Genomic DNA, 24820 nt, shown 5'->3' on the forward strand with positions numbered 1-24820 from the left:
GGGTATGTCCCCACACGTAGTTGTGAGTGTGGTGTGTTCTGCTTGACGACGGCAGGGTAGTACAACTATTGTAGGTTTTTCCATGTGTTTTTAATTATTTATTTCATGTAATGTCATGTTTTAAATAAAATATAAAAAAAAAATTCCGTGTGGTACATCCAGGAATGCGATCAAGTCAGCTGTCATGGCGTTTATAATTAATTACGTCGTAATGATAAATTGAAATTGGAAATCATCTCTGTGTTAAATATATGAAGTGAGACATTTCGAATAATAATAAATACTAAATGAAGTAAAATCCAGTTTAATTTAGATAAATGCAAAGTTATAATCCTTGGTAAAGAAAATAACCATGTCACCTATAAATTAAATAATGTAGATATTAATTACTGAATGTGAAAACAGATAGTAATTTAAAGTAGTAATTTAAATCCAGGACAACAGTACGTAAGTGTTAGCAATAAGTGAATAGAATTCTTGACTTCATATCAAGTAGCATAAATAACAGGAGTCGTCAAGTTATATTAACTCTATACATCGTTGGTTAGGCTTCATGTAGATTTTACTGCACAGTTCTGGTCACCGTATTACAGAATGGATATAAATACCCTGGAAAACGTAGATAAGAATGACAAAGTTGATCCCTTGTATCGAAATATTTCCTACAACGGTAGACTGAGGGTAATGAAGCTGTATAGAAAGGCATGGAATTAGGGGGATATGATTGAGATGTATGAATGGAAAACAGGAATATATAAGAGATGCAAATAATGTGCTAAATAATATCTAACCAAGACAGGAGTCGCAGTAATGGGTTCAAGCTGGAAAAATTTAGATTTAGAGAGGATACAAGAAAGCACTGGTTTGGTAACAGAGTTGTGGATGAATGGAACGAGCTCCCGAGTAGCGTCATTGAATCTAAAACCTTGTGTAGCTTTAAAAATAGGTTAAGATAGTACAAAAGTGGTTGTAAGTTGGATATGCCTAGCATGGACCAGTAGGCCAGCAGCAGTCCTACTTCCTTCTTAAGCGGGTTATAACTGTTAAGATCAAAGAAACCATTGTGATCTAACCTCCCAAGTACCAGGCGAATCGCCTTTCAGAAGTTGGTCTGGTATTCCTCCGTCAACTGCATCTTCATACTCTAAGCCTTGTATCTCCATCGATAAATGTCTCAAGAGATATCCCATCTATTCCAAATATCCTCACCTCTACTTCTAGGATATTCCTCGTTCCCGTCTTCCCCGTCACTATAAATGAAATTATCATAGATTCACAGAAGATAACTTCTTCCATGACGATTACCCTAACATCGATGAAGAGATGAAAGGGATTAATTTCCTCTAAAAGTCAAAAGGTGATGATGCAGTTCATGTATTTGTGAAAGCATATTTTCGTACTTATGAGACAGTCTCTCCTGTTTTCTCCCATGTCTCGTGTATCCTTTTCAAATAAAATTGTTCCTCCTCCCATAGTCTACCACGCTTTCACCTATTAGGAACGATGCTTGTGTGAGTTTCAGTTAGAAAAGCCTGACGTTAACCTTCATCGACATACGTTTGTTGTACAGTCAGGGTGACGTATATTTCTTCTTTTATAACTTTGTTTATTAAGTAACCATGCATCAATATAATAAAAAGAAAGCTCCTGGCTTAATGATCGCTACCTAGATTTATAATTGTTAAGCTCAGAAAGAAAGTAACGAATAATGCTTCAGGATGGGGAAGACTGATATATATTCATTATCAGTTTATTATTATTATAATCAAGGGAGAAGCGCTAAACCCAGAGGATTATACCTTGGGGGGGGTGGATGTGGAAGGCATTCAGGCTTAATTCGGGGAACTGGAGCACAGATCCAATTTTCTAAATCAAGAGCCCCTCACCAACATCAAGGAACCTTCCTTGAGGGGATTCATTGTCAGAGTAAAGAATATACTAATGAGGAATAGCTCCTTTTCTTTGTTTGTCATTAAATTCAATACGATATTAAACTCGTGTTACAAACATTTTGAGCGCTATGACACCATAACGTCAAACTCCCACTAATGGGAGAAAGCTTATTCAAATTTTCATTAAGTGCTCTTTGATCATATTTTAATAAATTTTGCTTATAACCTTTTTAATTTGCATTTGGCGTGTATTGGACAACAGTTAATAACATGTCAAAGAGAATGTAAAATAATCACTAATGCGTTCCCTAGAAAACACCGTAACTTTAATAATTAAGCGCTTAGCTCACACTGTGGATGATGTGCACTCTCAGAATAGGTTAATAATCATTAATGTTGATGATATAATACGGCGAGGTTGTTGCCAACCCAGCCACAGGACACCACAAGTAAGCAGTAGGTTTTATGTAGTTTTGGTATATAATGGTCCTGGAGACACATGAAATACACAAAATGCTCATTTAGCCTAGGAAAACTAACTTATTACTGATCAGAAGAGACATTCTCCAGTTATTTCACAGAAACTGATTTGATTATAATCTTGTGGCATTTTTAACTCTAAAAGTTTAAGGCTGACCAGGAAATGTATTTTCCAGTTATTGCACAGAAACCAATGAAATTTTGACCTGCACAGTCAAAACCTATGAAATGTTTTATTCGTTTAATATGAAGTCTCAGCCGTTGAAGATTGATGTCGTTTACAGTTGCTTTATTTTATTCAGCGTTAAACCTGTAGGGTTCATATAGCGCTGTGGAATAGAAGATATTCCATTCCATGGGCGCTATATGACCACTACAGTGGGTCTTGAATGCCTCTTAGGAGACAGCCCCTAACATATCAAGGCAACTAATGCAAAAACGTAAAATAATACTAGACCATTTCGAGATTAACAGTGGCAAAATGGCACCTGCACACTTACACTACTAACTAGGATACACGAGTGTCAAAATTTTGAAACCGATTAAAGGAGGCTCTCTCCATTTATCACACAGAAATAAAATTAAGAAAGGCTATATATTTCATTGTACATGGGACAACCTCGCATGCAAACAATCTTTTGTATCTTGCCCAAGAGATATGACACCAGCGTAGAAAATTTGAAGCCGATCATATATGGCGTTCTCGAGAACTAAAAGGTATTCTGTGAGGCAAGAAGACAAAAATATTGTCAAGAATGTTTCAAAAAATAAAAAAGTCGTCACTCATTAATAATAAGTCTTTAAATGCCTGAATCTTGAATTTTTCCTATTTTTTATTTTCACTGTATTTAAAAAAATTACAATCACATTTTGAAAAAATTGGCAAAAATATAGCAAAATGGTACCCATACACCCCAAAATTAATAATAAAAAAAATACTTGCAATTAAGATACACTCGAGTAGGTAGTAGTTACTAGCCTTAAATTTTAATGGGGTAAATGGGTAAGCCAGCGGAAGGCCTCGATCAGATGGCCAAAAGCTCCATCTGCGGGTCATCATATAACTAACACACGCGTCAGGAAACATTTGTCCTGTTTCCTGATGAACCTTGCCTAACCTAACGATACACTCGCACTTAGGGTGTGAAGCCGACCAGAAGAGGCTTTCTCTAGATATTAAAAGTCAACTACTTACCAAATAAAACTGGCTAATTGAAGATTACACAAATGAAGGTGAGTGACAAGTTTATGTTTTAATAAAGCTCACCAATAGAAGTTTGAAGCTAATTAGAAAGGCATTATCCAGTAATTTATCTTATTTCAATTATTCCTTGATTTTATTTTTTTAAGTAAAATTTCGAATTTGCAATTGCTGTACTCTGACAAAAGTTATGGTTTATCATCCTCTTTATAGAATGCATCTCCAATATATTTCGAAGACAGGCAGAAGAGGCATTCTTTAGCTACTGTATGAAAATTAACATTAATATTTCAACGAAATTGTCAAATGAGGATGAATGCCATTCCGCATCAGCATGAACCGTATATTCAGAAACCACTGCAACAATGTTGTTCAATGATTCGCCAGTCATGGCGCGGGTTTCCAAATATTCCAAGTTCTTGTACTGTTTACTTCAAAACAAATTTGCCTGAAAGCTAAAACTCAAAATTTATAATGCTGGCCCTAAAATGGACCATTCATTAAATATTGAAGCTGTTCAGAAGAGATAGACATTAATTTATATAGTGTTATTTAACGGGAATAATTGCGCAATATTTTACATATCAAATAGTTAAGTCTGCATCGTCTGACATGAATCTCACTCTCCTCTGTTGTCGAATGAGGAGGCACTTTTTATTGAATATTTGAAGGTACGCCACTCAAAGTTTGGAAATTATACGATCCATTCCAGCATGAAGGTAATATGTTCAATAACTTTGATCATAAGGCACGCGAGCATGCCAATTGTTCCAAGAATTTGGCCCTCGTTAGCAAACACACGAGTTGAAAAATTTGCTGATTTCAACAATTTCAACTTTCGTTAACATTATCAGTAAGGTTTCATCTTAGATATCGAATGCGTCAGAGTAAATATATTGATGCCGAGGAGAAGAAACGTTGTTTAGTTGTGAACAGAGATCATATTTTCATAATAAACAATAATTATTCTTTATTAATATACAGGCCAGGGAAATTTATGGCGTAATTAAACAATAAGGTTCAATTTAGCTTCCTAGCTCCGGTAAGCCAGCGGATGATTCACCAATTAACTGGTCATTATTTGATGAAGACTTGTATTAGGCGAAAATAAGTTATTTCTTGCTGTTGTGACTTTTGTCTCATTCAATAAATAAATATATAGCTCATTTAATTATCTACTACGTTCCAAGTATATTTCTCTAAAAGGAAAAAAGTTGTTTGGCAGACTGTCCAATACAAGACAGTACATATGGTGACATAATACAATGCATACGTTCAAAATATTTTGTATGTGATCTCATAGTTATGTGATATCTTCATAGTGTATGGCACAAGACAGGTCAAGTAGCGTCACTCCAAAGTGTATCTCACATCATACCATTGTAAAGACATCATAATTTAGAGTATGTGACTACATGATACAGTGTAACGTTGTGATACATTGCATGTGTTTTCATAATACAGTGTATGCTACATCATAATCCTGAATAGTGCGTCATGAAGAAATTATAATATGGGGGGATGTTGCAGACACAAGCGACAAGATTGCAGGCATTATAAGGGCATAAATTCATACCCGGGTACAAACTTGGCCAAAGTTGGCCGACGCTTCTCCCAAACTATTTCCAAGTCACAGCTTGAACTGGAGAATTTTGGCAAACTGAGATAAAAGTGAAGTCAGCTGAGCTGCTGTTAGGCAGGCAAACAGCTACGCTGCTACAAGGTAGGTCAGTTCGTACTTCTCGTCAAGGAATTTGAGCTGCAACTTCTCTGTCTTTGGGGTTTTGGGGTGAAGCTACTAGTCGGCTTGGCTTACGTTGAGAAAACCATACCACGGGCGGGGTTAGAACCCGCGATCAGAGAGTCATACAGCTGGCCCAATGGATAACGCGTCGGTCTTTAATCGCGGGTTCTAACCCCGCCAGTGGTATGGTTTGTTTGCAATCGTGTCATTACGATTTCGTGAGTCGAGTTACGTTGAGGTACAGTATGGGTTATAGTTTGATCTAGTATAATAGCACCTCTTGTGATCTCATCAATCAACCAGCTGATAAAACACACTTTTAAATAATGTCATGAATAATTTCTGGTCAGAACTAGTAAAAAATCTCTCTTAATTTTGATGTTGGCAAATTATAATCACTGACTATAATTAGTTATCGTAATTACTCATTTCAGCTGTTTGATCGTATATGATATCAGTTTTAGATGACTAAGCATGTGACCTATAATTTGTCCAGAAAATTAATTTTATGAATGTTCTCATATTTCTACGAAAATGCAGTGTATATATAAGTTAGTGTGCAGTTTAATGTCGCTTATATTTTAATATTAATTCGACTTTCCCCTAAGGTTTGTGTTTAACTTTTACTATTTCTAAGAGGATGTCGCCCCTTGTTGCTGTTGTGTGTGTCGTTGGCGGCTAAATTGTGTCCTTCCTTAATCATCGCCCTCAGTGCCAGTGCTGTCACCTGCGGGTGACATGTTCGTCTTGCTTGGGCCAGCCCACCTCACCCTGGGTTGTTCTCATTCCTGCCATCCCCACAGGCAACCGGTACTTCTCCCGTCCTACCCTGAAGGGCCAGTCCTCGTCGGGGCTTCACCTACTATTCGTTAAGCATTAAACGCCGATGAAATAACTGTATTTCCTTACCAGCGTTAGCATACTGCTCCAACTTTCCGTTTCCAGGTTCCCACTCTGCTTAACTCTGCACTACCAATAACTTTAGTGTACAGCATCTCGCTGTTCATTAGTGAATATCACTGTTATAGACGGCCGATAATATTCAGCTCTAGTATAAGCTGATTGCATTCGTTGGCCCCGATTATATCCGATTGTACTGTAATACAATGATTATAGTTATTTTGTTTGACGGGATAAACCATGAATGCCCGCTATGGCTTGTTGGTATATTTCCCAAAGTAAGGTGTACAAAACAGTAAGAGGCTGAAACGAGAAGATTCGCAGAGCAAGAAGCAGCACTTAAGAAAGTTGTGGGTGAAGGATACAGGTGCAGACTAAAATGTATTAAACAAAAAAAACTTTGTGAACAGAAAATCTTGACTGTAGACCTGAAAAGTCTATATTACGCGAGCTGTAATGTCCTTAGACAATGTAAGCCTCGCTGTGTTCCTACGGCGCTCTCTCGCAATATATAAAAGATGTATACTTTTTAGTGGATTTACACAAACCTTGATTTTAATAAACAGTTCATTGTATCCTGAATGACATAGAGAGTTAGTGTGATTTAAATCTTACTACCTATCTACCTTGTTATTCTTGAGAAGGCAGCCTTAGTTAAACGCCAAATAAAGAAGAGTTTTAGATGGGCAGTAAACTGTGGTGTCCAGTGTGCAATAAAGTGGCCTCTGTAGTCTGCTGTTGGTATTTTATTGCCAAGTTTTCCACAATGCACCCTGTATTTCAATTTGCTCATATAGACTGATTCACGGACATTACAGATCAATTTGTCAACTGTGTCTACTGATTCAGCTGGTCCGTTTTTAGAAGTGCTCATTATTTTTCCGACTTTACTGAGCCAAGTGTTTTAAACATAACTTTGCTGACTTTCCTAATTCCTAATACCTTAACATCATTGATGCACATGTTTCATTAACTAATCTTTTGGCTCTGCTTCTCGCTTCTCTAAGAACTGTATTGATCCTCCTGGTGTGTGAATTGCTTTTTAAATCCAAATTTCATGTTACATCAGTCTTACGAATCCGTTTGGTCTCTGCACCGATCTGTTGACTATTGATGCAGCCAGTCTTCTCATCGCTATAATTATTCGTCGTGCAACTCACTGTTTTGATCTATGGTTTGTCAAGTCACACTTACATTAATGTTGAAAATCATGAGAATATCAGAGCCGCTTGACGATTTTCAACAATTTCATTTAAGAAACCTCGAAAAATCCTAGAAAATAAGTCGAATTTTATTTTTTCTATAAATTAAGTAACTTTTAAATGTTGCAGGCATTGTTTTGTTGTAAGAAATACGTCGCAAAACACTCCTGAAAAATAAAGTTTTGTAACAGATTCTTGGAAAATGGCATTAGCAACGAAGACTTGAAAATATCAGAGTTGGCTATAAAGAGACTTAGAAATAACGTAACTGACGAGATATAAACATGGATGTAACAAGAGAGAGAGAATATTTCAAACAGGAAAAAAAACATTAATGCACTGGGAATATGAAAGCTTGAAGGTGAGGTTTGAAACTATAGCCGCAGCCTCAGGCGATGCATTAGTCGCTCGGCTGAGATTAAAAGCTCCACTATAGTATCCCAGAATAGTTAGTGATAGAGCACATTGATACTATCACATTGATAGATCACCACAAGACGGCAACAGTAGTTGACTACATCATTAGTAAACCACACAACAATAGTAGACCACAACGATAGTATTACCACAAACCTCGACGACCACACTAGTATACCACCGGCAAATTAGCCCATATATGTGTGACTGATATCTTGCTCTGTGTACGTGTGAATTAGCGTTAACACGAGGTAAACAGATGTACAGCAATAATTAGTAGAAAAAGGCAAATCTTAACATTTCTGGAATAAATTGTAGAAATTAATTTGTTCATTATAATATGCTGTCTAATAATGATAATCTACATTCTACATGATACAACTTATACGATCGATACCATGCCTAACCCTTCTAGGGTAGGGTAGGTGCCTGAGCCCGAGCCTTTAGCTCATAAGACTGTCATTCCCATTTGCCCCCTTGGGGCGGGGATGGCAGACCAGAGAGGCCTAGCTTGTGGCTAGGCCTAGAAAGATGAGGAGGTACTTGTGCCTCCTCGCATGGGAGACTTAGGTCTCAGACACTCCCTAAAGAGGGAGCCAAGGCCGGGCCACCACTTGGAAAAGGCCCGGGCCGGGAGAATACCGGGTAATCTTTAATATAATATATATACAACTTATACAGACCATAGCCGACGTCAGTGACATACTATATAGAAAGCCCCCGGTTATGCAGGGCATTTCGGGCAACTTAGGTTAATTTTGTCCCCAGGATGCAACCCACACCAGTCGGTTAACACCCAGGTAACTATTTACTGCTAGGTGAATAGAAACAGCAGGTGTCTTATGGAAGCACGCCCAAATGTTTCCACATATTTAAGAGTCACAGAAAAACATATCTAGTGTTCAGTTTCGCTTTATTTACAAAGCATAGACACGTTTGGTTATTTTGTTTCTAAAATCATCAAATTTAAACTATCTTTATGAAGTTCCTGCTGTACAGAGAAATTTATTCGCATATTACATATCATAATCACAAAACAAAATTATTCTGGGTATTTTCAGATTCATGGGAGAGAGGTAAATGAATGCTAGCGGAAAACAACATTGTGGACCAGTATACAAGTAGACTGCATCTTGAGCACCACACAAGTAAACCACATCACTAGTAGTCAACGAAATTAGCAAATGACTTGACCACCACTCTTTAGAGAGCAACACTACTAGAGATCAACACTAGTAGACCACAACACTAGTAGACCATAGCACTAGTAGATCATAGCACTAATAGACCATAGCACTAGTAGACCATAGCACTAGTAGACCATAACACTAGTAGACCACAACACTAGCAGCCATGAAAACTGCAGTACACCACATTCCACACTAGAAGAACACTACTCTGTAGGCTACACACATCATCACTAGCAGATCAACTACGCTTTCGGACGATTTATTTGTCACAGTAGTCGACCATTAGTAAACAATAGTAAATCATGACATTAGCAGACTATTACACTAGTAGTCATGATGATATTTCTTAACACATTTAATGGAATGCTCAAGTGGGATGGTTGTGACGGTGATCTTTGGAGGATTACAACTGACTGCGAACTATATTAGTTAACTGTGTCAAGTCACTTTTGAAGCCCTATATTTTAACTTTATTTTAGCCTTTCGATACATGTGACACTGGAGATTCATGACTAAATTCATGTATAACTATCGTAAAGGGTGATTGAATGTTTTCTATCCACTAATAAATATTACTATTACTATCAAAGTGAAGAAAGGAAAATATCTTTATGATTATTTTTCAGGATTATTGACGCTTGGTGTTTATAAAAATATTTTTTTTTCCTTTTCTCCGATGATACTTCTCCCTCCGCAAGATAATACCTCTCCCTCCGCAAGATAATACCTCTCCCTCCGCAAGATAATACCTCTCCCTCCGCAAGATAATACCTCTCCCTCCGCAAGATAATACCTCTCCCTCCGCAAGATAATACCTCTCCCTCCGCAAGATAATACCTCTCTCTCCCTCCGCAAGATAATACCTCTCCCTCCGCAAGATAATACCTCTCCCTCCGCAAGATAATACCTCTCCCTCCGCAAGATAATACCTCTCCCTCCGCAAGATAATACCTCTCCCTCCGCAAGATAATACCTCTCTCTCCCTCCGCAAGATAATACCTCTCCCTCCGCAAGATAATACCTCTCCCTCCGCAAGATAATACCTCTCTCTCCGCAAGATAATACCTCTCCCTCCGCAAGATAATACCTCTCCCTCCGCAAGATAATACCTCTCCCTCCACAAGATAATACCTCTCTCTCCCTCCGCAAGATAATACCTCTCCCTCCGCAAGATAATACCTCTCCCTCCGCAAGATAATACCTCTCCCTCCGCAAGATAATACCTCTCTCTCCCTCCGCAAGATAATACCTCTCCCTCCGCAAGATAATACCTCTCCCTCCGCAAGATAATACCTCTCTCTCCCTCCGCAAGATAATACCTCTCCCTCCGCAAGATAATACCTCTCTCTCCCTCCGCAAGATAATACCTCTCCCTCCGCAAGATAATACCTCTCCCTCCGCAAGATAATACCTCTCCCTCCGCAAGATAATACCTCTCCCTCCGCAAGATAATACCTCTCCCTCCGCAAGATAATACCTCTCTCTCCCTCCGCAAGATAATACCTCTCCCTCCGCAAGATAATACCTCTCCCTCCGCAAGATAATACCTCTCCCTCCGCAAGATAATACCTCTCCCTCCGCAAGATAATACCTCTCCCTCCGCAAGATAATACCTCTCCCTCCGCAAGATAATACCTCTCCCTCTGCAAGATAATACCTCTCCCTCCGCAAGATAATACCTCTCCCTCCGCAAGATAATACCTCTCCCTCCGCAAGATAATACCTCTCCCTAAGCAAGATAATACCTCTCCCTCCGCAAGATAATACCTCTCCCTCCGCAAGATAATACCTCTCCCTCTGCAAGATAATACCTCTCCCTCCGCAAGATAATACCTCTCCCTCCGCAAGATAATACCTCTCTCTCCGCAAGATAATACCTCTCTCTCCCTCCGCAAGATAATACCTCTCCCTCCGCAAGATAATACCTCTCCCTCCGCAAGATAATACCTCTCCCTCCGCAAGATAATACCTCTCTCTCCCTCCGCAAGATAATAGCTCTCCCTCCTCAAGATAATACCTCTCCCTCCGCAAGATAATAGCTCTCCCTCCACAAGATAATACCTCTCCCTCCGCAAGATAATACCTCTCCCTCCGCAAGATAATACCTCTCTCTCCCTCCGCAAGATAATACCTCTCCCTCCGCAAGATAATACCTCTCCCTCCGCAAGATAATACCTCTCTCTCTGCAAGATAATACCTCTCCCTCCGCAAGATAATACCTCTCTCTCCCTCCGCAAGATAATACCTCTCCCTCCGCAAGATAATACCTCTCCCTCCGCAAGATAATACCTCTCCCTCCGCAAGATAATACCTCTCCCTCCGCAAGATAATACCTCTCCCTCCCTCCGCAAGATAATACCTCTCTCTCCGCAAGATAATACCTCTCCCTCCGCAAGATAATACCTCTCCCTCCGCAAGATAATACCTCTCCCTCCGCAAGATAATACCTCTCCCTCCGCAAGATAATACCTCTCCCTCCGCAAGATAATACCTCTCCCTCCGCAAGATAATACCTCTCCCTCCGCAAGATAATACCTCTCTCTCCCTCCGCAAGATAATACCTCTCTCTCCCTTCGCAAGATAATACCTCTCTCTCCCTCCGCAAGATAATACCTCTCCCTCCGCAAGATAATACCTCTCTCTCCCTCCGCAAGATAATACCTCTCCCTCCGCAAGATAATACCTCTCCCTCCGCAAGATAATACCTCTCTCTCCCTTCGCAAGATAATACCTCTCTCTCCCTCCGCAAGATAATACCTCTCCCTCCGCAAGATAATACCTCTCCCTCCGCAAGATAATACCTCTCCCTCCGCAAGATAATACCTCTCCCTCCGCAAGATAATACCTCTCCCTCCGCAAGATAATACCTCTCCCTCCGCAAGATAATACCTCTCCCTCCGCAAGATAATACCTCTCCCTCCGCAAGATAATACCTCTCCCTCCGCAAGATAATACCTCTCTCTCCCTCCGCAAGATAATACCTCTCCCTCCGCAAGATAATACCTCTCCCTCTGCAAGATAATACTTCTCTCTCCCTCCGCAAGATAATACCTCTCCCTCCGCAAGATAATACCTCTCCCTCCGCAAGATAATACCTCTCTCTCCCTCCGCAAGATAATACCTCTCCCTCCGCAAGATAATACCTCTCCCTCCGCAAGATAATACCTCTCTCTCCCTCCGTAAGATAATACCTCTCTCTCCCTCCGCAAGATAATACCTCTCCCTCCGCAAGATAATACCTCTCCCTCCGCAAGATAATACCTCTCTCTCCCTCCGCAAGATAATACCTCTCTCTCCCTCCGCAAGATAATACCTCTCCCTCCGCAAGATAATACCTCTCCCTCCGCAAGATAATACCTCTCTCTCCCTCCGCAAGATAATACCTCTCCCTCTGCAAGATAATACCTCTCTCTCCCTCCGCAAGATAATACCTCTCCCTCTGCAAGATAATACCTCTCCCTCCGCAAGATAATACCTCTCTCTCCCTCCGCAAGATAATACCTCTCTCTCCCTCCGCAAGATAATACCTCTCCCTCCGCAAGATAATACCTCTCTCACTCTCCGCAAGATAATACCTCTCCCTCTGCAAGATAATACCTCTCTCTCCCTCCGCAAGATAATACCTCTCCCTCCGCAAGATAATACCTCTCCCTTCGCAAGATAATACCTCTCTCTCCCTCCGCAAGATAATACCTCTCTCTCCCTCTGCAAGATAATACCTCTCTCTCCCTCCGCAAGATAATACCTCTCTCTCTCTCCGCAAGATAATACCTCTCCCTCCGCAAGATAATACCTCTCTCTTCATTCGCAAGATAATACCTCTCTCTCCCTTCGCAAGATAATACCTCTCCCTTCGCAAGATAATACCTCTCTCTCCCTCCGCAGGATAATATCTCTCCCTCCGCAAGATAATACCTCTCTCTCCCTTCGCAAGATAATACCTCTCTCTCCCTTCGCAAGATAATACCTCTCTCTCCCTTCGCAAGATAATACCTCTCTCTCCCTTCGCAAGATAATACCTCTCTCTCCCTCCGCAAGATAATACCTCTCTCTCCCTCCGCAAGATAATACCTCTCTCTCCCTCTGCAAGATAATACCTGAAGAATTGAGACACTTATGCAACACATGGGAATCTTTATTGAAGAAACGTTTCGCCACACAGTGGCTTCATCAGTCCAATACAAAGTAGAAGTGGGTAAGGAGAGTAGAAGTTCGAGGTAATCAGTCCCTCAACCTGGATTCGATGTGTTCAGTCTATCACTGGACTGAACACATCGAATCCAGGTTGAGGGACTGATTACCTCGAACTTCTACTCTCCTTACCCACTTCTACTTTGTATTGGACTGATGAAGCCACTGTGTGGCGAAACGTTTCTTCAGTAAAGATTCCCATGTGTTGCATAAGTGTCTCACTTCTTCAACTTGTCGGTTTTCAAAACCATTCATCACAAGATAATACCTCTCTCTCCCTTCGCAAGATAATACCTCTCTCTCCCTTCGCAAGATAATACCTCTCTCTCTCCCTTTGCAAGATAATACCTCTCTCTCCCTTCCCAAGATAATACCTCTCTCTCCCTTCGCAAGGTAATACCTCTCTCTCCCTTCGCAAGATAATACCTCTCCCTTCGCAAGATAATACCTCTCCCTTCGCAAGATAATACCTCTCTCTCCCTTCGCAAGATAATACCTCTCTCTCCCTTCGCAAGATAATACCTCTCTCTCCCTTCGCAAGATAATACCTCTCCCTTCGCAAGATAATACCTCTCCCTTCGCAAGATAATACCTCTCTCTCCCTTCGCAAGATAATACCTCTCTCTCCCTTCGCAAGATAATCCCTCTCTCTCTCCCATCGCAAGATAAATACCCAGTCCATTCCACAATTCTTGCAAGAAGAGTTGTTTTACGTTCGAGGCGAGAGGTGATTACTTGTGTGGCGCACTTCCAATAATACCCCTCCATATTGTCACAGATTCTGAATCCTTCGCTAAGGATATTCAGGTAATGGTGTTGTACCTCAGGAGTTTGAATCTGATCCACATACTGAAGTATAATGCTTCCACTCCAGCTTCCTGCAAACAAACCTCTCCCTTACCAAGTTACATAATACCGACGTGTTTCACAAACTATGTTCCTATTGAGAATATGACCTCACGCAAAGATAATATCTCACTTCGCAAAAAACCTCTACCTGGCGAGTAGTAAACCCGATCGAGAATCATACTCCAGACCGACTAGATAACTCCTGCTCCGCTGACAATAAGATTCATCCAGTGATGATATCTAACTCTTCCCTATGTGATAAATATACCTGTTGGATGAATCTTTTGAAGTTACCTGCCCAGTGGCTAACGCTCGTTAAGCAAGATAATACCTCTCTCTCCCTTCGCAAGATAATACCTCTCTCTCCCTTCGCAAGATAATACCTCTCTCTCCCTTCGCAAGATAATACCTCTCTCTCCCTCCGCAAGATAATACCTCTCTCTCCCTCCGCAAGATAATACCTCTCTCTCCCTCTGCAAGATAATACCTGAAGAATTGAGACACTTATGCAACACATGGGAATCTTTATTGAAGAAACGTTTCGCCACACAGTGGCTTCATCAGTCCAATACAAAGTAGAAGTGGGTAAGGAGAGTAGAAGTTCGAGGTAATCAGTCCCTCAACCTGGATTCGATGTGTTCAGTCCATCACTGGACTGAACACATCGAATCCAGGTTGAGGGACTGATTACCTCGAACTTCTACTCTCCTTACCCACTTCTACTTTGTATTGGACTGATGAAGCCACTGTGTGGCGAAACGTTTCTTCAATAAAGATTCCCATGTGTTGCATAAGTGTCTCAATTCTTCAACTTGTCGGTTTTCAAAACCATTCATCACAAGATAATACCTCTCTCTCCCTTCGCAAGATAATACCTCTCTCTCCCTTCGCAAGATAATACCTCTCTCTCCCTTTGCAAGATAATACCTCTCTCTCCCTTCGCAAGATAATACCTCTCTCTCCCTTTGCAAGGTAATACCTTTCTCTCCCTTCGCAAGATAATACCTCTCCCTTCGCAAGATAATACCTCTCCCTTCGCAAGATAATACCTCTCTCTCCCTTCGCAAGATAATACCTCTCTCTCCCTTCGCAAGATAATACCTCTCTCTCCCTTCGCAAGATAATACCTCTCTCTCCCTTCGCAAGATAATACCTCTCTCTCCCTTCGCAAGATAATACCCCTCTCTTCGCAAGATAATACCTCTCCCTTCGCAAGATAATACCTCTCCCTTCGGAAGATAATACCTCTCCCTTCGCAAGATAATACCTCTCCCTTCGCAAGACATAACCTCTCCCTTCGCAAGATAATACCTCTCCCTTCACAAGATAATACCTCTCCCTTCGCAAGATAATACCTCTCCCTTCGCAAGATAATACCTCTCTCTCCCTTCGCAAGATAATACCTCTCCCTTCGCAAGATAATACCTCTCTCTCCGTTCGCTAGATAATACCTCTCTCTCCCTTCGCAAGATAATACCTCTCTCATCGCAAGATAATATCTCTCTCTCTCCCATCGCAAGATAATACCTTTCTCTCTCCCTTCGCAAGATAATCCCTCTCTCTCTCCCATCGCAAGATAATACCTCTCTCTCTCCCTTCGCAAGATAATACCTCTCTCTCCCTTCGCAAGATAATACCTCTCTCTCCCTTCGCAAGATAATACCTCTCATCGCAAGATAATACCTCTCTCTCTCCCATCGCAAGATAATACCTCTCTCTCTCCCTTCGCAAGATAGTACCTCTCCCTCTCACTTCGCAAGATAATACCTCTCTCCCTTCGCAAGATAATACCTCTCCGCAAGATAATACCTCTCTCCCTTCGCAAGATAATACCTCTCTCCCTTCGCAAGTTAATACCTCTCTCTCTCCCTTCGCAAGATAATACCTCTCTCTCTCTCCCTTCGCAAGATAATACCTCTCTCTCTCCTTCGCAAGATAATACCTCTCCCTTCGCAAGATAATACCTCTCTCTCCCTTCGCAAGATAATACCTCTCCCTTCGCAAGATAATACCTCTCTCTCCGTTTGCTAGATAATACCTCTCTCTCCCTTCGCAAGATAATACCTCTCTCATCGCAAGATAATATCTCTCTCTCTCCCATCGCAAGATAATACCTTTCTCTCTCCCTTCGCAAGATAATCCCTCTCTCTCTCCCATCGCAAGATAATACCTCTCTCTCTCCCTTCGCAAGATAATACCTCTCTCTCCCTTCGCAAGATAATACGTCTCTCTCCCTTCGCAAGATAATACCTCTCATCGCAACATAATACCTCTCTCTCTCCCATCGCAAGAAAATACCTCTCTCTCTCCCATCGCAAGATAATACCTCTCTCTCTCCCTTCGCAAGATAGTACCTCTCTCTCTCCCTTCGCAAGATAATACCTCTCTCCCTTCGCAAGTTAATACCTCTCTCTCCCCCTTCGCAAGATAATACCTCTCTCTCTCTCCCTTTGCAAGATAATACCTCTCTCTCTCCTTCGCAAGATAATACCTCTCTCTCTCCTTCGCAACATAATACCTCTCTCTCTCCTTCGCAACATAATACCTTCGCAAGATAATACCTCTCTCTCTCCTTCGCAACATAATACCTCTCTCTCTCCTTCGCAAGATAATACCTCTCTCTCTCCTTCGCAACATAATACCTCTCTCTCTCCTTCGCAAGATAATACCTCTCTCTCTCCTTCGCAAGATAATACCTCTCTCCCTTCGCAAGATAATACCTCTCTCCCTTCGCAAGATAATACCTCTCTCCCTTCGCAAGATAAGATGAACGAATCTCAGCTAAATATTATATAAGCATTCTTCTGAAGAATCGTGTTTTTTTTCTTTTGTCAGGTATAATATATAAATCATAATACACATCGCAGACAGACGTCACTAAAATTCTTTAAATAATAGTCAAATTATACTAAAATTTCACCGAAAGCCTTTTCAATGCCGTTGTTCCCGTGAGACCTCACCTATCCATTTTAGGGAATATTGCGAGCTCCAGTATCTATGTGGTAAGGTGATTGCTTCTTCTGAAGTCCCTCGTCTGACCGAGGGCATGAAAATTGTACCATTTCAGTGCTTTCACTGCCTCACATATTTCCTTAGTACTCCTGGATCCTCCAACAACTTAAAAATGATTATTTCTTCAGACCCAATTCATGTAATCTGATTCTCTCTTTTACCATCCATTTCTCCAATTCCTTATCAATAATTAACAAGTTAATTTAATTCCGAAAAAATTCTCACGATTTGTCACCAAAGACTCTTATTATAATGTAATTTTTGCGAATAACACGTTTTTGCCTTTTCTGAGTTTAACTGATAATAAGGATACGTAGATTACCCATTATATTCATAACTTTAATTGCATGAATTATTTCTTTTCTGCTATACTGTAGTTTTCATGTACTATTTTGCATTATTATACATAAATATTTTCTGGCTTATTTCAGACACATTTTTTTAGTTATAATTGAATTCAGATATGATTTTATATTCAAAGTATACAAAAAACCAACAAGTAAATGTTTGTGTGTTCTGTTATTCTTCACTTCATGATAGAGGTAAAAGACTGATGTAATTCACTGGTGGTGGGTTGTAAATGTTGTGGATAGTTGTTTGATTTAATAGTACTTGAATATAAAAGTGTGTGCCTGGTCTCAGACCGGGCCGCGGGGGTATTGACCTCCGAAACTCTCTCCAGGTAATACCCAGTCCATTCCATAATTCTTGAAAAGAAGGTTGTTTTAGTTGCAGAGGCGGGAGAGGTGACTTGACATGTGTGTGGCGCACTTCACTGCCATTAATACTCCCTCACCTGATATTTGTATCACAGATTCTGTAATCCCTCGCCTAAAGGATATTCAGGTAATGGTGTTGTACCTCAGGGTTCTCGGAATCCTGATCCACATACGAAGGTATAATGCTTCCACTTACCAAGGCTTCCTTGCAACAACCTCTCTCCCTCCTACACAAGTTACATAATACCGACGATGTTTTCGAAATTCTCAGTGTTACTATTGTGGGAATATGACTCACGAAATCGTAATGACACGATTGCAAACAAACCTTACCACGGGCGAGGTTAGAACCCGCGATCAGAGAATCATAAAACTCCAGACCGACGCATTAACCACTGGGCCAGCTAGCCACAATAAGATTCATCCAGTGGTGCATATGCTAACCTTCCTATGGTGTATAAATATACCTAGTTGGATGAATCTTATTGTGGTTACCTGGCCCAGTGGCTAACGCGTCGGTTTGTAGTTTTATGACTGATCGCGGGTTCTAACCCCAACCATGGTATGGTTTATTGTGGAAAATTTGACCATGTACTATCCACTTATTTCAGACTAAGGAGGGATAAGCGACGGTTATTATACCTGAAGGGTATCCTGCTGTATCCTGTTCAGCATTTGACAAGTGTGCTTCATTTCTCAGAGAGGATAAAAAAACAAAACATGCAGAGCCATCTGCTTTTACATGATTATGCGGTGGTTCGTTACCTTATGGAGACCGAGGAAAACGATTAGTCCGCTTAATAATTTCGAGAAGATAACACTTCATAGGTATGAGCTCAAAGTGATATGATGCTTTTGAGATTCAGGTTCATATTGCTTCTTGCTACCTGAATCAGTCTTTTCTATGTCTTCGACCTACATCACCTCATAGTATTTTATTATGCAAGAGAGGAAATGCCACCTGCTGTAAAGCACATCATTCACCAGGCTGCACATTGACCTGTAGAAAAAATGGTAGATTACATTTGTTTCTGAGAAAACAGAAATGTTGATGGCTTATAGGCAGACGTAATGGAAGAGCGTTAGAGCCCTAAGATGAAGTGGAAACACTAGGTATGAATTTAGAGTACATAATATCTATAAAGAATCACGTGGCAAATCTTGCAACGAAGGCAGCCAAGAAACTAACAGCTTTTGGGTGTATCTCACACATGCTCAGCAAGAATATCCTTGCTTTTTAGACCAAACTCACCAGTTCGGCTTATTCGCACGACACAGAGAGCAATGTTTCTCAACTGACAACTCTACCTAACCTTGTAAAACATTGTGTAAAAAAAAGTGTATGTGAGAGAGAGAGAGAAATGTTTCTCAGCTGACAACACTACCTTCACCCCAATTCACACGTGCCCATCTTTTCTTTAGGATGGTGGGGAGCGAGAGAAAGAGGGACAGTAAAAAAGGAAGAGAAGGAAGGAACACTGTGGAAGGGGTAGAAATTAAGACTTCTCACCTCCAGAATCAACAACTCTCTGTTCTAGCGCACCTTCCTTCCAGGCCAGAGAGGGGAAACAAAGTAATAATTGGTAAGTCCAGCAACCCTTCCTCTTTTTATATAAAGCATCTGTAATGTAACAAATGCTTTATATGTGAATTTATGACACGTGTTACAGGTGTGTGACAGATATCTGTGAGTATAACAAAGGTTTTATAGTTGAATGTGAGAAACGTGTTCTATGTGAGAATGTGACAGATCTGGTACAGGTGCGTGGAAGATGTTTTACGCGTGAATAATAGATGCATGCGAGTATGTGATAAAGGCGTTACAGGTAAGTTTGTAACAGACTTGTTTACATGGAATGTGACACATATGTTGTATGTTAGCGTAAAAAGTGTCTTATGTGAGTGTTCTATATATTGAAGTGTAAGATACATAACATGTATATATTTTTTGGGGGGTCGAACACTGGAATGCTGGTGTTGTGACCATCTTAGTGTTTCTGTAACTTATCCCAACCTGATAGACGGAAAGGATTGACAATTTCTTTTGTTTTTCAACTAGCTAGAATGGTAGGTAAATAGATATATGAGCAATATTCTAAGTTATATTTATGTAACGTTTTGCTAGCAGGGAACTTTTACATGTTATGTGCTTGTATTGTTTGTAACGGCTTGACAAAGCTCCTGGAGGGCGAAACGTTGCCACAATAAAATGTCACATTAGTTGCATTTGTGTCCTTTTACTTAGCATGGAACTAAAACTATATTTTCTGTATTTAAGGATTAAAATCCATGAGAGTGTTGGAAGAAAAACACTTGGGTGCAGAGCAATTCTGTATCCTGTATTTAGACAGTGTTTTATTCTGAGTAAAGCTTGATTAAGTCATATTAAAATAGGGAGCGTATAAGTACTAGGATATTTAGTGAGGGGACTTTTCGGTCGAAGGAACTTCACTTATTAAACTGAAAAAGGTTATACAACTGAATCAATAACTTAGTATTATTAGACGGAATTATGTGCATCAGTTAATGCAAGAACGATGTATTTTTAAGTGGCCAAGAGCTTCATATACCTATTGATGACTTGGCAGCAAGTGATTAATCTCAGCAGATGACTCATCTTAGTAGTTGACTCCTCCTAGCAGGAGACTAATCTTAGCAGATAACTCAGTCCAACATGTAACTAGCCTCATTAGGTGACTTATGTACGCAGGTGATTTCCCCAGCAGGTGACTCCAAATAGAAAGTGACTATTATCACTTGACGACTAACACCGGTAGTTAACTATCATCGAGTCATTCAACAGACTCAAGTAATCTTACCTAACAGAAAACCGTCATTTTAGTAATATTTTTTATAATACTCGGCAACACAATGTATCTCAGTTAGAAATGTATTTATTATGCAAAGCTGCAAAAATGATAAAGATTCTTACAACTTACGGGAATATCAAATAACTTAAATATACCATAAAACATAATCAGACCTGCATGCTGACAGAATAAAGTAAATAACAGGCTTAAGCCATGTATAATGATTTATCAAATTTTGAAGGAATGGTGAATAATGATTATACTACATTACTGGCAATTCCATTGAAGGAATTCCCCTCTGAGAAAAGAATGATGGTAGTGGTGATGGCTTCTGATAATTAAAATGAAGTGTATTGCTATAATCATTCAGATAATAGCTTATTCGGCGTACATGTTTTGTACTTCATATTAATACTTCTCTCGTAAACACGACAATAGCTAAATTTAACTAGAAATCCAAGAACTTTTTTTTCCAAATTGTTTTAGGTTACAGATACTAAGAGAGCAAATAGATTGTCAAAGCGTGTGTTATTCCTCCATAAACGAAAAACTGGCATTTCCTTTCCAGTTTTCTTCAGAACTGAGAAAAGGACATTAAAATGGTATAAAATACCGACAGGTTGTTAGGTAAGACACATATGCAACAGTTAGGTATCTTTATTTCGAAACGTTTCGCCTACACAGTAGGCTTCTTCAGTCGAGTACAGAAAAGTTGATAGTATCTTCTGCTTCTATCAACTTTTCTGTACTCGACTGAAGAAGCCTACTGTGTAGGCGAAACGTTTCGAAATAAAGATACCTAACTGTTGCATATGTGTCTTACCTAACAACTGAGAAAAGGAGTTGGTGCAGAGCTTCACGATTTTCAGAACCCGTTTCCTCCTTGTTTGATGCAGAAGTGAATGTGACGTTTATGGTCAATTCCGTTTTACTGTTAACTAATATTATCCTGTTATTTGAATAATCAATCCTTCGAATTATACAAAGTTCACAGAATCATATTCTGCTGTTGGAATTATTTGATCTTTCAAAGAAAAATTATAATATTTGTTCTATTACTATTCACTGAGATTTTAAAAAGCATATTGATGAAAATATTCAAAGTTTATTGGTAAAAACTTACGATAAATTTTCACCAACCAACTTTTCTTTGCGTCTTTTTGTTTATTAAATAATATTCTCAACATAGAATGTGCGCAGAACGTTATTACTAACAGTTTTATTATTTATAAGAGGTGAATTTTAATGCTGATAAATGTTACGAAGAGACTGTACGAAGTATTAATAGAGCTCTTGATTTAAAAGGGAAACAAAAATCTTTTGACTGGCAAGAGGTTAGGCAAGTTATTATCGTCATCAAACAACACTGCTACACTTTGAACAAACTATTTTACGTAGCAGGAAGGTTTCTACTCAGGACACTATGATAGCAGCATCTGACTCCTGCTGTCAGACTCTTTACAGCGGAACACACACACAGCAGCGATGAAATATTAAAGAAAATATTAGTAAATATTAATATACATGGTATCATTAGCTCTTGGTTCTTTACGATATAATTGTTCCTTCTGTTTAACTAACCCTTCTCGAACACATCAGAGACAAACTGGACTGAAGCATGAATTATCAAAGTGACGAGGAAAGACAAAGAGAGGGAAGAAAAACAAAGGAAGACTCAAGCACGACAATAAAGAAACAGCTTCCCAGAAGCATACACATTTATCCAGCCATATTATGCAGACTCTCCTCCCAAAACACGTATTTTACTGCCTCTTAAAATAGTTGTATATGACAGTCGAGCTAAAGGTCTAAGGTGAACGTTTTATCACACAAGAGCTGCCGTCAACAATCGTTTATCTGCGCACCTCTCACACGATTTCAGCTCAGAAATATTGTGTGCACTTAGAATTCAATCTTCTTGACTTTTAAAATGCCTTATTATATACATCTAAGTCTTTGTTTACATTGCAGGCTGATGACTGTATCAGTGGGAAGTTTAAAAGATGTTCAAGTATTTAATTATTTACATTGCAGATTGAATAACTGTCACGAGGATCGTGTGGCTTCAGGGAAAAACATATAAATATTGGAAAAAGTCGTAAGCTTGAAAACCCTCGGAATAATAGAGAAATTTCTGGCACAGACATCAAGTTACACAGAACAGAGGAAAAGACGGAAAGAGAAAATAAAAAAAGGAAAATAAACAGTCTAGGAATTAAAAACAACACTTTTTAAGAGTAAAATATTGGAGAAAAAATGAAGAATGTGGAAAACACCTGCAACTTGCATCATTGATATCTGTGGAAAATTTTGATAATTTTCCTGTGAGTAAGAATTGATGGGGATAATAATGTTTGAAATTGTGTAGGTGTGTATCTTTAGTGCGACTTTTTGAAAAGTATTAAGTCACATGAGAACCTATATTATCTATAATTTCCATAAATCCTGTAAGGAGTTAAGTGAGGGAAAATAGTTGTAATTTAGAGTAAATTAATATTCTTATAAGGAAAATGTGTTGCACACCAGGAAATATCTTTATAAACAGATGTATGTGTAAAAGATTGAACGTTTAGTGACGGGGAAGGAATCGACAATGGCGGAACGTATACAATAACTGGGAATTGTATCAGAATTTGAACGTGGGTAATCGAGGCCGATGGAGGGTGTATCGGCAAGAATTGGGGATCATGAAATGAGTGAATAATTTATGTTCTCCTCCCGGTGTGACTTTAAGTCTCGCACAACAGGTAAGGTAGCTAGTTATTGGCCAATACTTGTGTACCTACCTATAGGGAGGCGTTAGGATATACCACAATGTAACTTAAGCACTGCGTTGTATAGTTAATACACAAGAAATGTCTAGAGTTACAGATATACATTCCACAAATATATTAAATAAGCTAGGTTTTAAATTCTTTTATTAATCAGTATTCAGGAACTATATGTTCACGTAAATTTTAAGGTCGAGACATGAGTTGGGGAGCTGGGATAATATGGTGACCTCTCGTTTCTAAACTCTCGCATGTCTCCAAGGTACATCAGTAAGTATAATCTGTTTTAGATGTGCCAGAGTTCTACCCAGTTATGTGAGTGAAAGGTTAATTTAAGATTGCACTTTTAAAAATTCATCCACATAATTTTTCACAATATCAATATTTAACAGGCTTTGAAATGAATGAAACAAATGATTGAGAGCTAACCGTGTGCACTACTAAGACTAGTGTTTTACCTTTCATGGGTGGGTACCTTGATGCTGATAAAGGAATCTTGATACATGGTGTTGTACTTATGTTCAACCCGTATTCTTATACCAAGACTGATTACTTTGTGTGTCCAGGCCCCTCTGTGACTCCTGTTTATTACGCTTCCCTGTGAATATATTAATAATTATGCAGTGTTGTTCCTTATGTAATAATAATGGAGAGATGAAAAAAATGATGTAAAGAGGGAGGGAAGAAAAATGGGAACAATGGAATGAGGAAGGGAAGAGAAGTCGGGACAATAGAATTAGGGAAGTAAAGAAGACTGAGAACATTGGAAAGAGAGAGAGGGAGGAGCAATGAAAACAATGAAAGGTGGAGAGAGGAATACACTTGAACGACTAATAAAACAGAGAATAATCAACAAAATTATAAAGAGACTGAAGATGAGAGGGTAAGGGAGACGAGAAAAGGGAAAGTAAAAGAGAGAACGATAAAAAACAGAGAAGGGAGAATGGGAGCTTTCAAATGAACAGATGTAGGTAAGAGCTCTTAGCTTGTAAATTAAGTTAGGAACATGAACCTAACCTTGTAAAACCGTGTGTAATAAAAAAATGATAAAACGCCAAAGGATGAAGAAAGATAAGAGGTGGGAGACACAAACTTGAGAAGAGAGGTAGAGAAAAAACTGCTTGAAGACAGAGAGAAAACTGAGAGAAATAAAGAGCTGAGATGAAAGTACTGAGGGAAGGGGGAGAGAAACTTCTTGGATATGGGAGAGAAAGATGAGTGATAAGTGGGAGAAACCTGAGGAGAGATAGAGAGAAAGCTGAAGGAAGGAAGATAGAAAACTGATTGAAGGAAGAGAGAGACAGTCGAGGGAATGGAGAGAGCAAGATTAGAGAAGAAAGGTGAGGGAAAAGGAGAAAAAATATTGAAAGGCAAGAGGAAATACAGGACAAAGAAAAATTATGCAAGGAAAAGTTAAAGATGAGAGAAATAATGAGGGGAGG

At 39.6% G+C, this 24820-nt stretch overlaps 1 long non-coding RNA gene across 1 annotated transcript in view; it reads left to right on the forward strand.

Moving 5' to 3' along the window:
- Positions 1-23568, forward strand: part of LOC128694088 (uncharacterized) — a 170371-nt gene extending 146803 nt beyond the window's left edge. Inside the window, exons 3-4 of the long non-coding RNA XR_011393091.1 lie at positions 19220-19380; positions 22642-23568. This is a non-coding gene — a long non-coding RNA (uncharacterized lncRNA). The remainder of the gene's footprint in view (positions 1-19219; positions 19381-22641) is intronic.
- The last annotated feature ends 1252 nt before the right edge of the window (positions 23569-24820 follow it).

This window comes from Cherax quadricarinatus, chromosome 43 (genome assembly GCF_038502225.1).
Source record: "Cherax quadricarinatus isolate ZL_2023a chromosome 43, ASM3850222v1, whole genome shotgun sequence".
NCBI classification, from domain to species: domain Eukaryota; kingdom Metazoa; phylum Arthropoda; class Malacostraca; order Decapoda; family Parastacidae; genus Cherax; species Cherax quadricarinatus.